General features: G+C 45.7%; 1 protein-coding gene across 4 annotated transcripts in view; it reads left to right on the top strand.

Moving 5' to 3' along the window:
- STK32B (serine/threonine kinase 32B) overlaps positions 1-13,408 on the top strand; it is a 440,365-nt gene that overhangs the window by 126,403 nt on the left and 300,554 nt on the right. The window lies entirely within an intron of this gene.

Here is a 13,408-nt window from a genome sequence, read left to right as displayed (position 1 = left end):
TATATTTCTTGGAGGCTTTGTTCGTTTCTTTTTATTCTTTTTTCTCTAAACTTCTCTTCTCACTTCATTTCATTCATTTCATCTTCCATCACTGATACCATTTCTTCCAGTTGATTGCATTGGTTACTGAGGCTTGTGCATTCGTCACGTAGTTCTCGTGCCATGGTTTTCAGCTCCATCAGGTCCTTTAAGGACTTCTCTGCATTGGTTTTTCTAGTTAGCCATTTGTCTAATTTTTTTTTCAAGGTTTTTAACGTCTTTGCCATTGATTCAAACTTCCTCCTTTAGCTCGGAGTAGTTTGATCTTCTGAAGCCTTCTTCTCTCAACTCATCAAAGTCATTTTCCGTCCAGCTTTGTTCCGTTGCTGGTGAGGAGCTGCGTACCTTTGGAGGAGGAGAGGTGCTCTGATTTTTAGAGTTTCCAGTTTTTCTGCTCTGTTTTTCCCCAATCTTTGTGGTTTTATCTACCTTTGGTCTTTGATGATGGTGATGTACAGATGGGTTTTTGGTGTGGATGTGCTTTCTGTTTGTTAGTTTTCCTTCTAACAGTCAGGACCCTCAGCTGAAGGTCTGTTGGAGTTTGCTGGAGGTCCACTCCAAACCCTGTTTGCCTGGATATCAGCAGCGGTGGCTGCAGAACAGCAGGTATTGGTGAACCACAAATGCGCTGCCTGATCGTTCCTCTGGAAGTTTTGTCTCAGAGGAGTACCCGGCCGTGTGAGGTGTCAGTCTGCCCCTACTGGGGGGTGCCTCCCAGTTAGGCTACTTGGGGACCAGGGACCCACTTGAGGAGGCAGTCTGTCTGTTCTCAGATCTCAAGCTGCATGCTAGGAGAACCACTACTCTCTTCAAAGCTGTCAGACAGGGACATTTAAGTCTGCAGAGGTTACTGCTGCCTTTTGTTTGTCTGTGCCCTGCCCCTAGAGGTGGAGCCAACAGAGGCAGGCAGGCCTCCTTGAGCTGTGGTGGGCTCCACCCAGCTCGAGCTTCCCGGCTGCTTTGTTTACCTACTGAAGCCTCAGCAATGGCGGGCACCCCTCCCCCAACCTGGCTGTGGCCTTGCAGTTTGATCTCAGACTGCTGTGCTAGCAATGAGTGAGGCTTCGTGAGTGTAGGACCCTCTTCGCCAGGTGTGTGATATAATCTCCTGGTGTGCCGTTTGTTAAGCCCATTGGAAAAGCGCAGTATTAGGGTGGGAGTGACCCGATTTTCCAGGTGCCATCTGTCACCCCTTTCTTTGACTAGGAAAGGGAATTCCCTGACCTCTTGTGCTTCCTGGGTGAGGCGATGCCTCACCCTGCTTTGGTTCACGCACGGTGTGCTGCACCCACTGTCCTGCACCCACTGTCCAGCACTCCCCAGTGAGATGAACCCGGTACCTCAGTTGGAAATGCAGAAATCACCTGTCTTCTGCGTCGCTCATGCTGGGAGCTGTACACTGGATCTGTTCCTATTTGGCCATCATCTTTTTTTTTTTTTTTTTTTTAAAGATGAAGTTTCACTCTTGTCACCCAGGCTGGAGTGCAATGGTGCAATCTCGGCTCACTGCAACTTCTGCGTCCAAGGTTTAAGTGATTCTCCTGTCTCAAACTCCCAAGTAGCTGGGATTACAAGCGCCTGCCACCACACCCAGCTAATTTTTGTGTTCTTAGTAAAGACAGGATTTCACCACCTTGGCCAGGCTGGTCTCAAACTCCTGACCTCAGGTGATCTGCCCACCTCAGCCTCCCAAAGTAGTGGGATTACAAGCATGAGCCACTGTGCCCAGCCTTAGGCACCATTTCTTGATTCTCTGTTCACGATCCCCAAGACACTAACAGATTAGTGACAGATGATGCCCTTTGGTTACATGACAGGGCTGGGTATATAAGAAAATTATCTGCAAATGTCAGCCTCTGGTGGCTTTTATTTTATTTCCATCATAAGCAAGAAAGGGGTGAGCCTACTGCTTGACTTTGGAGTCACCCCTCAGACTCTCTGGGCCTCAACTTCCTCACTTGTCATAATGACATAATAATGCCTTGTTTACCACTAGGAGTGTTTGAGAATTAACTGAAAAGAAGACATGAAAGTATATTTTCTTTAAGTAAAAATATCATTCACCATAAGAGGTTATATATGTGTGTATGTGTATTAGTTCACTCTCATACTGCTATAAAGAACTGCCCAAGACTGGGTAATTTATAAAGGAAAGAAGTTTAATTGACTCACAGTTCCCCATGGCTGGGGAGGCCTCAGGAAACTTATAATCAGGGCAGAAGGCAAAGGAGAAGCTGGCACCTTCTTCACAGGGCAGCAAGATGGAGTGAGTGCCAGTGGGGAAAATGCCAGACGCTTATAAAACTATCAGATCTTGTGAGAACTCAGTATCATGAGAACAGCATGGGGGAATCCATCCTCGTGATTTAATTACCTCCCACCAGGTCCCTCCCATGACGTGGGCATTATAAGGATTACAGTTCAAGATGAGACTTGAGTGGGGACACAGCCAAACCATATCATTCTGCCCCTGGTCCCTCCCAGATCTCATGTCCTCACATTTCAAAGCACAATCATGCCTTCCCAACAGTCCCCCAAAGTCTTAACTTATTCCAGCATTAACTCAAAAGTCCAAGTCCAAAGTCTCATTTGAGACAAGGCAAGTCCCTTCCACCTATGAGCCTGTAAAATCAAAAGCAAGTTAGTTACTTCCTAGATACAATGGGGTACAGGCATTAGGTAAATATGCCCATTCCAAATGGGAGAAATTGGCCCAAACAAGGGGGCTACAGGCCCTACACAAGTCCAAAATCAAACAGGGAAGTCATTAAACCTTTAAGTTCCAAAATGATTTCCTTTGACTTCATGCCTCATATCCAGGTCATAATGATGTGAGAGTTGGGCTCCCCAGGCCTTGGGCAGCTCTGCCTCTGTGGCTTTGCAGGGTACAGCCTCCTTCCCAGCTGCTTTCACAGGCTGGCGTTGAGTATCTGTGACTTTTCCAGGTGCATGGTGCAAATTGTCAGTGCATGTGCCATTCTGGGGTCTGGAGGGAGTGGCTGTCTTCTCACAGCTCCACTAGGCAGTGCCCCAGTGGGGACTCTGTGTGGGGGCTCTGCTTCCACATTTCCCTTCTGCACTGCCCTAGCAGAGGGTCTCCATGAGGGCTCTGCCCCTGCAGCAGACTTCTGCTTGGACATCCAAGTGTTTCTATACATCCTCTGAAATCTAGGCAGAGGTTCACAAACCTCAATTCTTGATTTCTATGCATCCATAGGCCCAACATCACATGTAAGTCACCAAGGCTTGGGGCTTGCACCCTCTGAAGCAACAGCCTGAGCTGAGCTTTGGCCTTTTTTAGCTACAGTTGGGACACAGGTCACCAACTTTCAAGACTGCACAAAAAGCAAGGCCCTGGGCCTGGCCCATGAAACCATTTTTCCCCAGTAGGCCTCTGGGCCTGTGATGGGAGGGGCTGCTGTGAAGGTCTCTGACATGTCCTGGAGACATTTCTCCATTGTCTTGGTGATCAGCATTTGGCTCCTCATTACTTATGCAAATTTCTACAGCCGGCTTGAATTTCTTCCCAGAAAATGGCTTTTTCTTTTCTATCACATTGTCAGTCTGCAAATTTTCCAAACGTTTATGCTCTGCATCCTCTTGAACATTTTGCTGCTTAGAAATTTCTTCCGCCAGATACCCTGAATCATCTCTCTCAAGTTCAAAGTTCCACAGGTCTCTAGGGCAAGGGCAACATGCTGACAGTCTCTTTGCTAAAGCATAGCAAGAGTGACCTTTACTCCAGTTCCCAGCAGGCCACTCATCTCCGTCTGAGACTATGTCAGCCTGGACTTAATTGCCCATATCACTTTCAGCATTTTGGGCAAAACCAACAAGTCTCTAGGTATTTCCAACTTTCCCACATCTTCCTGTCTTCTTCTGAGCCCTCCAATCTGTTGCAACCTCTGCCTGTTGCCCAGTTACAAAGTTGCTTCCACATTTTTGGGTGTCCTTATAGTGGTGCCCTACTACCTCAGTACCAATGTACTATATTCATCAGTTCTCACGCTGCTATGAAGAAATATCTGAGACTGGATAATTTATAAAGACAAGAGGTTTAACTTACTCTCAGTTCTGCATTGCTGGGGAAGCCTCAGGAAACTTACAATCATGGCAGAAGGCAAAGGAGAAGCAGCCACCTTCTTCACAGGGCAGCAGGATGGAGTGAGTGCCAGTGGCGAAAATGCCAGATGCTTATAAAACCATCAGGTCTTGTGAGAACTCACTCACTCACTATCACGAGAACAGCATAGGGGAAGCTGCCGCATGATTCAGATACATCCCACTGGGTTCCTCCCATGACACATGGGGATTATGGGGATTATAATTCAAGATGAGATTTGGGTGGGGACACAGCCAAACCATATCAGCCATATCAGATAAATAGGTGTATCCATCACTTATTTATATAGTATCCACCTATTATCATATATACATGCCTATATGTATGATGCATAGATGATAGATAAATACATAGATGATAGACAAATGATAGATGGATATATTAGATAGATGATAGGTAAATGATAGACTAGATTAACAGATGATAGATATAGTTGATAGATGATTAATGAATAGATGATAGATAAATAGATAGATGATCAATAGGTAGAATGATAGACGATGGCCCTTCAAGCTACAAGTTAAAAGGAGAAAGGTCACCAGATCATTGGTCAGTACTCAGAACTTTGCACACTACAGGGGTCAGGATTTATTTTGTTATGAAGGAGAAAAACCTAAACTTGTTTAAGCACAAAAGGGAATTGGCTTTTATAACTAAAACATTTAGACTGAGAGCTGATGTTGGTCTTGCACTGCCTTCTTTTGCTTTCCCCTGTGTTAGCTTTATTTTCAGAGCCACGAGTCACACTGAGCCCTGGCAGGTCCCATTTCTCCTGCCAGCTGAACAGCCCCAGCAGAGGCTGAGGCTTGTGGGCAGTAACGGACCTGGCTCTGGTCACACGCCCATTCCTGACACAGCAGAGGATGGTGCAGGAGGTTCGTCCCATTGAGTCTCATGGACAGGCAATGATGGAAGGGGCTCTCCAGAGGGAAATTCAGAGCTGTTTCCAGAAGAAAACAAGTAGAGTCTGTGCAGCCCCAGGACTGTTGCCTGCTGCCCACATGCCATGTCCTTGTCCAGGAGACTCCATATCAGCCCTGCTCATTTCTCAGAGACAGAAAGCAGGGCCCCAAGCAGTTTGCTATCTTGCCTGAACCATGTGATTTGTAATTCAGACTCAGACAGACCCACCATGTCCTAATGCTTCCAGTTCTTACAGATGGCTGATTACTAACGTCTCCTGGGCACTTGATATGTGTCTTACTGAGCTTCTTTAATTCTCCCAACAGCTATTTTCATTTCCTACTATTATCCTACTATTTTTGGTCCCATTTTACAGATGGGGCAACTGAGTCATGCCACTAGTAAGTGGAGGAGATGGGATGTGAAGCCAGGCTGTCTGGCTTCATGGCCCATTCTGGTCACCCCTCTACCACAGCTGCTGTGATGGGGCCCTGGCCCCTCCCTGCTCGGCACCACACCCTACCTCTTCCCTGATGGATCTCTTCCAGCTGTGCTTCTCTTTGGTGGCCTCTCTCACCCCAACTGGAAGAGGACACAGTGTGGAATTGCCTGTCGGGGTCATAAGGACACCACCACTTTATATTAATGATATATCAGTTTTTCATCACATTACCTGGAGGGTGAATTACTGCAGCCTTGGAAATCCTGACTGTACACCTTCTTGTTATTCTTTTTTGCTGACATGCTCTATAACTGGCAGAGGCAAAGGCCTGCATTGATTAATTTTCATAGCAATTTTTGCCTCTAAAGAATGAATGATTTGTGCTCCTAAGCCTGTGATGACCCAAGTGGAGTTATCAAGTGCAATATTTTCATTTGTTCTAATGCAAAGCTGTTTTACTCTCTTGGGGTTAAGACAACGAAGGCAAAGCAGAGAGGGAAAGAAAAGCCACACACCCCAGAGAGTGAGGGTGGCCCATTAGTGGGAGCTCTGGTGGGATGGTTGTGGGAGAGGAGGAAAGGTGAGGGGAGAAAAGCAGCATGAGTGTTTCAGCACTTTAGTTCTGAGGTCTGACCTCCCAGGTTCTCATCCTAACTCTGCCTCTTGCTGGCTATGATGCTGCTATGGACCAAATTGTGTCCCCCTGCCTCAAATTCATATGTTGAAACCCTAGCCCCCAATGTCACTGTATCTGAACACAGGGTCTTTAAGAGGTAATTACAGCTAAATGAAGTCATAACAGTGAGGCATTAATCTGATAGGACTGTGGTCTTATAAAAAGAAGAGAGAAAGACGGAGAGTGAGAGAGAGACACACAGAGAGAGAGAGAGATCTCATTAAGGATGCAGCAAGAAAGTTGCCCCTGCTGGCACCCTGAGCTCAGATATCCAGCTTTTAGAACTGTGAGAAATAAATTTATATTGCTGGAGGCCCCCAACCTATGGTTTTATGTATGGTAACTTAAGGTGACTAATAAAGGTCTCCACTGTTACTGCCATTACAGGCATACGTCGGAAATATTGCAGGTTCAGTATCAGAACACAACAAAGCAAATATCACAATAAAGCAAGTCACTCAATTTTTTGGTTTTCAGTGCATATAAAAGTTGTTTATGCTATACTATAGTCGATTAACTGCACAATAGAATTATGTCTAAAAAAATATACATACCATAATTTAAAAATACTTTATTGCTAAAAATGCTAATGGCTCACTGCAACCTCTGCCTCCCGGGTTCGAGTGATTTTCCTGCCTCAGCCTCCCAAGTAGCTGGGACTACAGGTGGCCGCCACCATGCCCGGCTATTTGTATTTTTAGTAGAGATGGGGTTTCACCATGTTGGCCAAGCTGCTCTCGAACTCCTGACCTCAGGTAATCTGCCTGCCTCGGCCCCTCAAAGTGCTGGGATTACAGACATGAGCCACCGTGCCCAGCCCCAAAATGTACTTCTTAAATAATAAGACCTGAAGGTCAAGATTACTCCTTGATCCATGGGCTGCAGAATAGATGTTATATTAGCAGGCATGAAAACAGCATTCACGTCTTGTACATCTCCATTAGAGCTCTTGAGTGACCAGGTGTATTGTCAACAAGCAGTAATATTTTGAAAGGAATCTTGCTTTCTGAGCAGTAGTATTGTTTTCTCAATAGTGAGCTTAAAATATTTAGAAAACCATTCCGTAATCAGATGTGCTGTCTTCCAGGCTTTGTTGTTCCATTTATAGAACACAAGTAGAATAGATTTAGCAAAATTCTTAAGGGCCTTGGGATTTTTGGAATGGTAAGTGAGCATTGGCTTCAACTTAAAGTCACCAACTGCATTAGCCCCTAGCAAGAGTCCGCCTGTTTTTTGAAGCTTTAAAACCAAGCATTGGCCGGGTGTGGTGGCTCATGCCTCTAATCCCAGCACATTGGGAACCCGAGGCGGGCACATCATCTGAGGTCAGGAGTTCAAGTCTAGCCTGACCAGCATGGAGAAACCCCATCTCTACTAAAAATACAAAATTAGCCCGGTGTGGTGGCGAATGCCTGTAATCCCAGCTACCTGGGAGGCTGAGGCGGGAGAATTGCTTGAACTCAGGAAGCAGAGGTTGCAGTGAGCCGAGATTGCACCACTGCACTCCAGCCTGGGCAACGAGAGCAAAACTCCATCTCAAAAAATAATAATAATAATAATAATAATAAAATAAAACCGGCCATTGACTTCTTTCTAGGTGTAAAAGTCCTAGATGGCATCTACCTCCAATACTTTTATGAAGTGAGATGGGGGATGGCCAGTGAGTGGAGCATTCAGAACACACACAACATTTATTAAGTTCACCTCCTTATTTAAGTATAAGGCTGTTTTGTTTAATTGAAAAATCTGTTGTTTGGTGTAGCCACGTTTGTCAATGACCTTAGCAAGATATTCTAGGTAACTTGCTACAGCTTCTCCATCAGCACTTTCTGCTTCACTTTGCATTTTTATATTCTGGAAACAGCTTTTTTCCCCTTTAAACCTCTTGAATCAACCTCTGCTACCTTTCAGCTTTTCTTCTGCAGCTTCCTCACCTCTCTCAGCCTTCATAAAATTGAAGAGAGTTAGGAACTTGCCCTGGAGTAGGCTTTGGCTTAAGGGGATGTTGTGGCGAGTTTGATTTTCTATCCAGACCACTCAAACTTTCTCCGTATCAGCAATAAGCCTGTTTCTCTTCTTTATCATTGGTATGTTCACTGGAGTAGCACTTTTAACTTCCTTCAGTAACTTTTTCTCTGCATGCAAAACTTGTCTAACTGCTCGGCAAAAGAGCCCCAGCTTTTAACCTATTTTGGCTTTTCACATGCCTTCCTCACTAAGCTTAATTATTTCTAGCTTTTGATTTAAATTGAGAGACACAGGAATCTTCCTTTCACTTGAGCACTCAGAGGCCATTGTAGCGTTATTACTTGGCCTAATTTCAGTATTGTTGTGTCTCAGGGAATAGGGAGACCCAGGGGGAGGGAGTGAGATAGGGGAATGACCAGTGATGGAGCATTCAGAACATGCACAACATTTATTGATTACATTTACCTTCTTATATAGGTGCAGCTCATGATGCCCCAGAACAATTGCAGTAGTGATATCAAAGATCATTGATCACTTTGGGAGGCTGAGGCAGGTGGATCACTTGAGGTCAGGAGTTCCAGACCAGTCTGGCCAACATGGTGAAACCCTGTCTCTACCAAAAATACAAAAATTAGCTGGGCATGGTGATACATGCCTGTAATCCCAGCTACTTGGGAGGCTGAGGCAGGAGAATTGCTTGAACCTGGGAGGCAGAGGTTGCAGGGGGCTGAGATTGCACCACTGCACTCCAGCCTGGCGACAGAGCGAGACTCTGTCTCAAAAAAAAAAAAAAAAAGAAGAAAAAACAAAGATCGCTGCCATAACAAATATCATAATAATGAAAAAGGGTGAAATATTCCAAGAATTATCAAAATGTGACAGAGACACAAAGTGAGCATGTGCTGTTGGAAAACATGGCACCAATGGATGTGCTTGATGCAGGGTTGCCACGCACCTCCACTTTGTAAAATATGCAGTATCTGCTAAATGCCTTCAAGAGAAGCACAGGAAAGTGAGGTGTGCCTGTGTTAGCACTTGTCCTTTGAGGCTGGCCTCTGGCTGGTTGAGCACCTGAAGTGAGGTTGCTCCCCGTTTCCGTGTGACTACGTGTTCTCTCCTTCTCCTCCAGCGTCAGACATGAGGACACGGCCTTTTGGAAAATGTGTCTTGTGTTTTTAGCGTTTTTAGCATTAGACTGTTATCCTGATTGAATGTCAATGGGTCAGTAGTTCATTCATGTGTTCGGACTGTATTTTCCAAATCCATTTCTACTTACCTAATTGGCTGTATTTACTAGACTCACTGTTAATCTGTTTCGTTTAAAATTGGAGGAGGGAGGCATCTGTCCCTGTCTACTGCCTAAACAACTGAGAGAATGAATGAACATTCTCAGGATGAGAACAGATGTCAGAAGTGAGTTTAAATGGCTCTCAGGGCAATGTAGGTTTCTAGAATCATATTTGAGTAGCAATGGACTGAGTCAATACGTGGATATCTACTTGCCAGTCTAAGCCAAGAAACAATCACTTAAATCAGAGGCTACATTTTAAGTGTTGAGAGCTTTGATTAAAATAAAACTATATTAAGTATTTGAAGGCAGAGCCGATCTGGCTGAAGCAGTGGAGGGCAGGGAAAGGGACTTGGGGGAGGACAGAGACTGGAAGGCCCCAGGGAAACCTTTGTCAAAGCTTATCAGCCTTACAAACAATTGCTAGATGCTGAGCAGAAGCAATTGTCCCCAGCCTGAACTGTTGCTATAGGCTTCTAACTAGTGTTTCAGTGCCCAGCCAGTTACCCATCACCCATGTGCCCTTCACAGGACAGGTCTTATCAAAGCGTAAGTCTGTGCCTACCACACCTCTGCATAAAATACCACAATAGCTCCCGAAGCCCTCAGAATAAATATCTTTCTGTGACCTAGCCTGTAATACTATGTCCAGTCTCATCCCCTGACCCCCACCCCTACTACTATCTTGGGCCATTTTTGTTCTTGTCCATGCTAACTAGTTTGTGGGTGATCTGTCATACATCCTGCTGTTCTCATCTCTCCAGGCCTCTGCTCAGGCTGTGCCCTCTGCCTGGAACACTGTCTCCTCTTCATTCACTGTGAGAACTCCTGCTCAGCCTCCACAGGAATTCATTCATTAAGTCAATATTTGCTGGGCTCTTATTGGGTACCAGGCACTGTTCTAATTTCTAAGGGTGCAGTGGTGAAGACAGCCAGTATGGCTCCTGTCCTCTTGGAGTTCATAGTCCAGGCCTCACCGCCTCCATCAGCCCTCCTCGGGACACCAGCCCCAGACAGTGGTGCTTTCTCACAGATCCTGTTATGGCATAAAGGCAGCTCTGTCACGGTTATCTGCTGGGGTGTGTGTTTCCTCCATGAGCAGTGGGCCGCTTGAGGAAGGGGACCATGCCTTATTCATCTCTGTCTCCCTAGCATCTGATGTTTAGTAGATTAATTTATGCAGTGCTGTTAAGGGCCCCTGCCATGCCAAATGCTGTGCTAGACCCTGGTGGCAGAACTGTGAGGAAGACAGCTCCTCCCTGTCTTACAGGTGAGACAAGACAGATGCTAACCAGCAGTCACTTGTCTCGCTTGCTCTCTTTCCTCCATCTGGGATGGTTATTGTGCTTTGGTGTCCTGGGATAACTTAAAAACTATAGAGATTTCAAACACCCACCATGCCCTTGAGGGTTAAGTGATATCCTGGTCCATCCCCAACACACAGAGATGGAGAATGTCCCTGGGGTTTTCCCAGTTGCCATTAGTAACATCTTCGTCTTCGTCAGTCTCCAGCGCTCCTGGACATGCCCATCACCATGGTGACACCCATAAATACAGGGGTAAGAGGTGAGGCTTTCCTTCCTAGAGTCCCTCTCTCATTCTTGACCATTCCAGCATTTGTAGCACCATAGAAACTTCATCTTATGCTTTAAAGATACCAGGTGGGTAATGTTTTCTTTGTAAGTGACATGAGTTTGTTATTCTTCAGGGGGCAGGATTGGGGGCTGTGATTGTGGGTCACAGGATGCACCTGCCTGCACTCCGACACTCAGGGGGCCAGTGCTGAGCTGTTCAGAGGGCTGCGTGAGGAGCCAGAGGACACGCAGTGCAAAAACAGGAATTAGGGAAAACACAGCTGGGCTTGGGGGGGATTGACTCTGGTGTGTCAGGAAGTTCCTGCAGGTGAGTGAGGGAATCTGTCCAGTAGTCAGAGAAGCCATGGGGTTTACCCAGGGTCATGTGGAAGAGCCAGGACTCTTCCAGACCTGTGGGCTGTTTGTGGGGTACTCCACTTCTCCCTCACCGCAACACAGCACCTTCTTGTGCCCATTTTCCTGACTGCTCTTCATGCTTTCCCAAGGGTCTTCTGAAACAGGACTCTCTTGATCCATGGGGAATTAGTGAATTTATCCCACACCTATTCAGTAATAGTAGTACCAGTACCATTTGTCCATCACCTACAGCACATGGCTCTTTTCGTATTTTATCTGGATTAATCCTCAGAACCATCGTGCAAAGTGGATGTTACTGTCTCCAGTTTACAGGTGGAAAAGCTGAAGACTAGTGGATTAAGTTATTTGTGCAAAATATGTAGCCAACAAGAGTCAGTACTGGGATTAAAAGCAATGGTGTTCTGGTAAATGCTTAACAACCAGCTCTCCAGGATGGGGTGTGTCAGGGCGGAGTGGCAGGGGCTGGGGGGGACAAGCCCTGTTTGCCAATTTCCATGGTGTAAATAGTTTCTCATAATGGTTGATTTCAAACTAACAATGTGGTGTCAGCCAGCCTGCAACATTTCTGAAGATTTAGCATTTGATTATGATGAGCTAGTATAAGCCGGCTCCAGCACAACCCTGCCAGACTCAGATCTAACACCAAAGCCTATGCTCTTTCTAAAGCCAACTTCTGTGAGTTAGGCCCAAAGCTAAGCCTCCAAAGTAACAAGAGGAGTAATTGATGGATGCTACTATGAGGGAGAGGAAGGAAGCATGGTGATTATACTCAACAATGTAGTAGACGTGGAAAATGGCCTTTCCTCTTCCTAGGTGTGTACCCCTTGAAAGCCTCAGTTTCCTTGTGTAGGGCGCGCCTACAGCTCCCTCCCTTTCATGCTTTGTGAGCTTCAAATTAAATGAGACCCCATGGATGAAAGCCCTGTGGAAAAGATAATTTGCTGGAGCAGCGTACATTATTATTCTTCCTTCTGAGAAAAACCTAAGTGTGAATAATATCCTATAAATTTGCTGGAGAGTTCATGTGCATGAAATTGCTAGTGGGAAGTAGCGACTGTGCAGATGGAGGCCACGATGCTCGATGACCGAGCAATTTTGTGTGAAGATCACATCCCAAAGAGCCACAGAAATAGCATTCGAATGTAATACATTTTAATGGGAAATACTCACCTGCTGTAGTGAGCTTAATTAAATTGGAAACTGTGGCGCCCTTGCTCCTCAAGTGTTTGAAAGTCACGTGGCAGCTCCCCATGGTTTCCCTGACGTCAGGCACACACGCCCCTTCTCTGACCTGCCCCCCACCCCTGGCAGGTCTTTGCACTCACTGTTCTCTCTGCCTGGGTGATTTTCTCTGGAAATCTGCAAGGCATACCCCTTCGCTTTCTTCAGATTTCTGTCTACTGTCAGCTTACATTTCAGGTCTTTTCTCGGACCTCTTAACTTAAAATTATAAGCTGCTCCCCACCTTGGCTGTCCCTAACCCACTTCCTGTGTGGCTACAGTTTCACCTGGGAACACAATATACATTTTACTTGTTTATTTTCTATGCCCCTTTCTTCCCCCACACACAACTAGGAGAAAGATGTCTCTCCATAAGGATGATAACTGCTGTCTTTTTTTTTTTTCCAAAAAGACTTTATTTAAGAAAAACCGGTGTAACATGGACACAGGGCAGGGAACATCACACACTGGGGCCTGTCAGGGAGTGGGGGGCTGGGGGAGGGGTAGCATCAGGAGAAATACCTAATGTAAATGACGAGCTGGTGAGTGTAGCAAACCAACATGGCATGTATATACCTGTGTAACAAACCTGCACGCTGTGCACATGTACCTTAGAACTTAAAGTATAATTTAAAGAAAAAACAGATGTAAAAGTTCACAGCAAAATTAAGAGGAGATTTCTCATGCACCTGCTGCCCCCACCCATGCAGCACCTCCCCCACCACAGTGGTATAATTTTTACCTTTGATGAACCTACGGTGGCACATCGTTATCACCCAGGATCCATGGTATACAT

Source organism: Symphalangus syndactylus, chromosome 16 (assembly GCF_028878055.3).
Source record: "Symphalangus syndactylus isolate Jambi chromosome 16, NHGRI_mSymSyn1-v2.1_pri, whole genome shotgun sequence".
Lineage (NCBI taxonomy): Eukaryota > Metazoa > Chordata > Mammalia > Primates > Hylobatidae > Symphalangus > Symphalangus syndactylus.
This window is presented reverse-complemented; position numbering and strand designations above follow the sequence as displayed.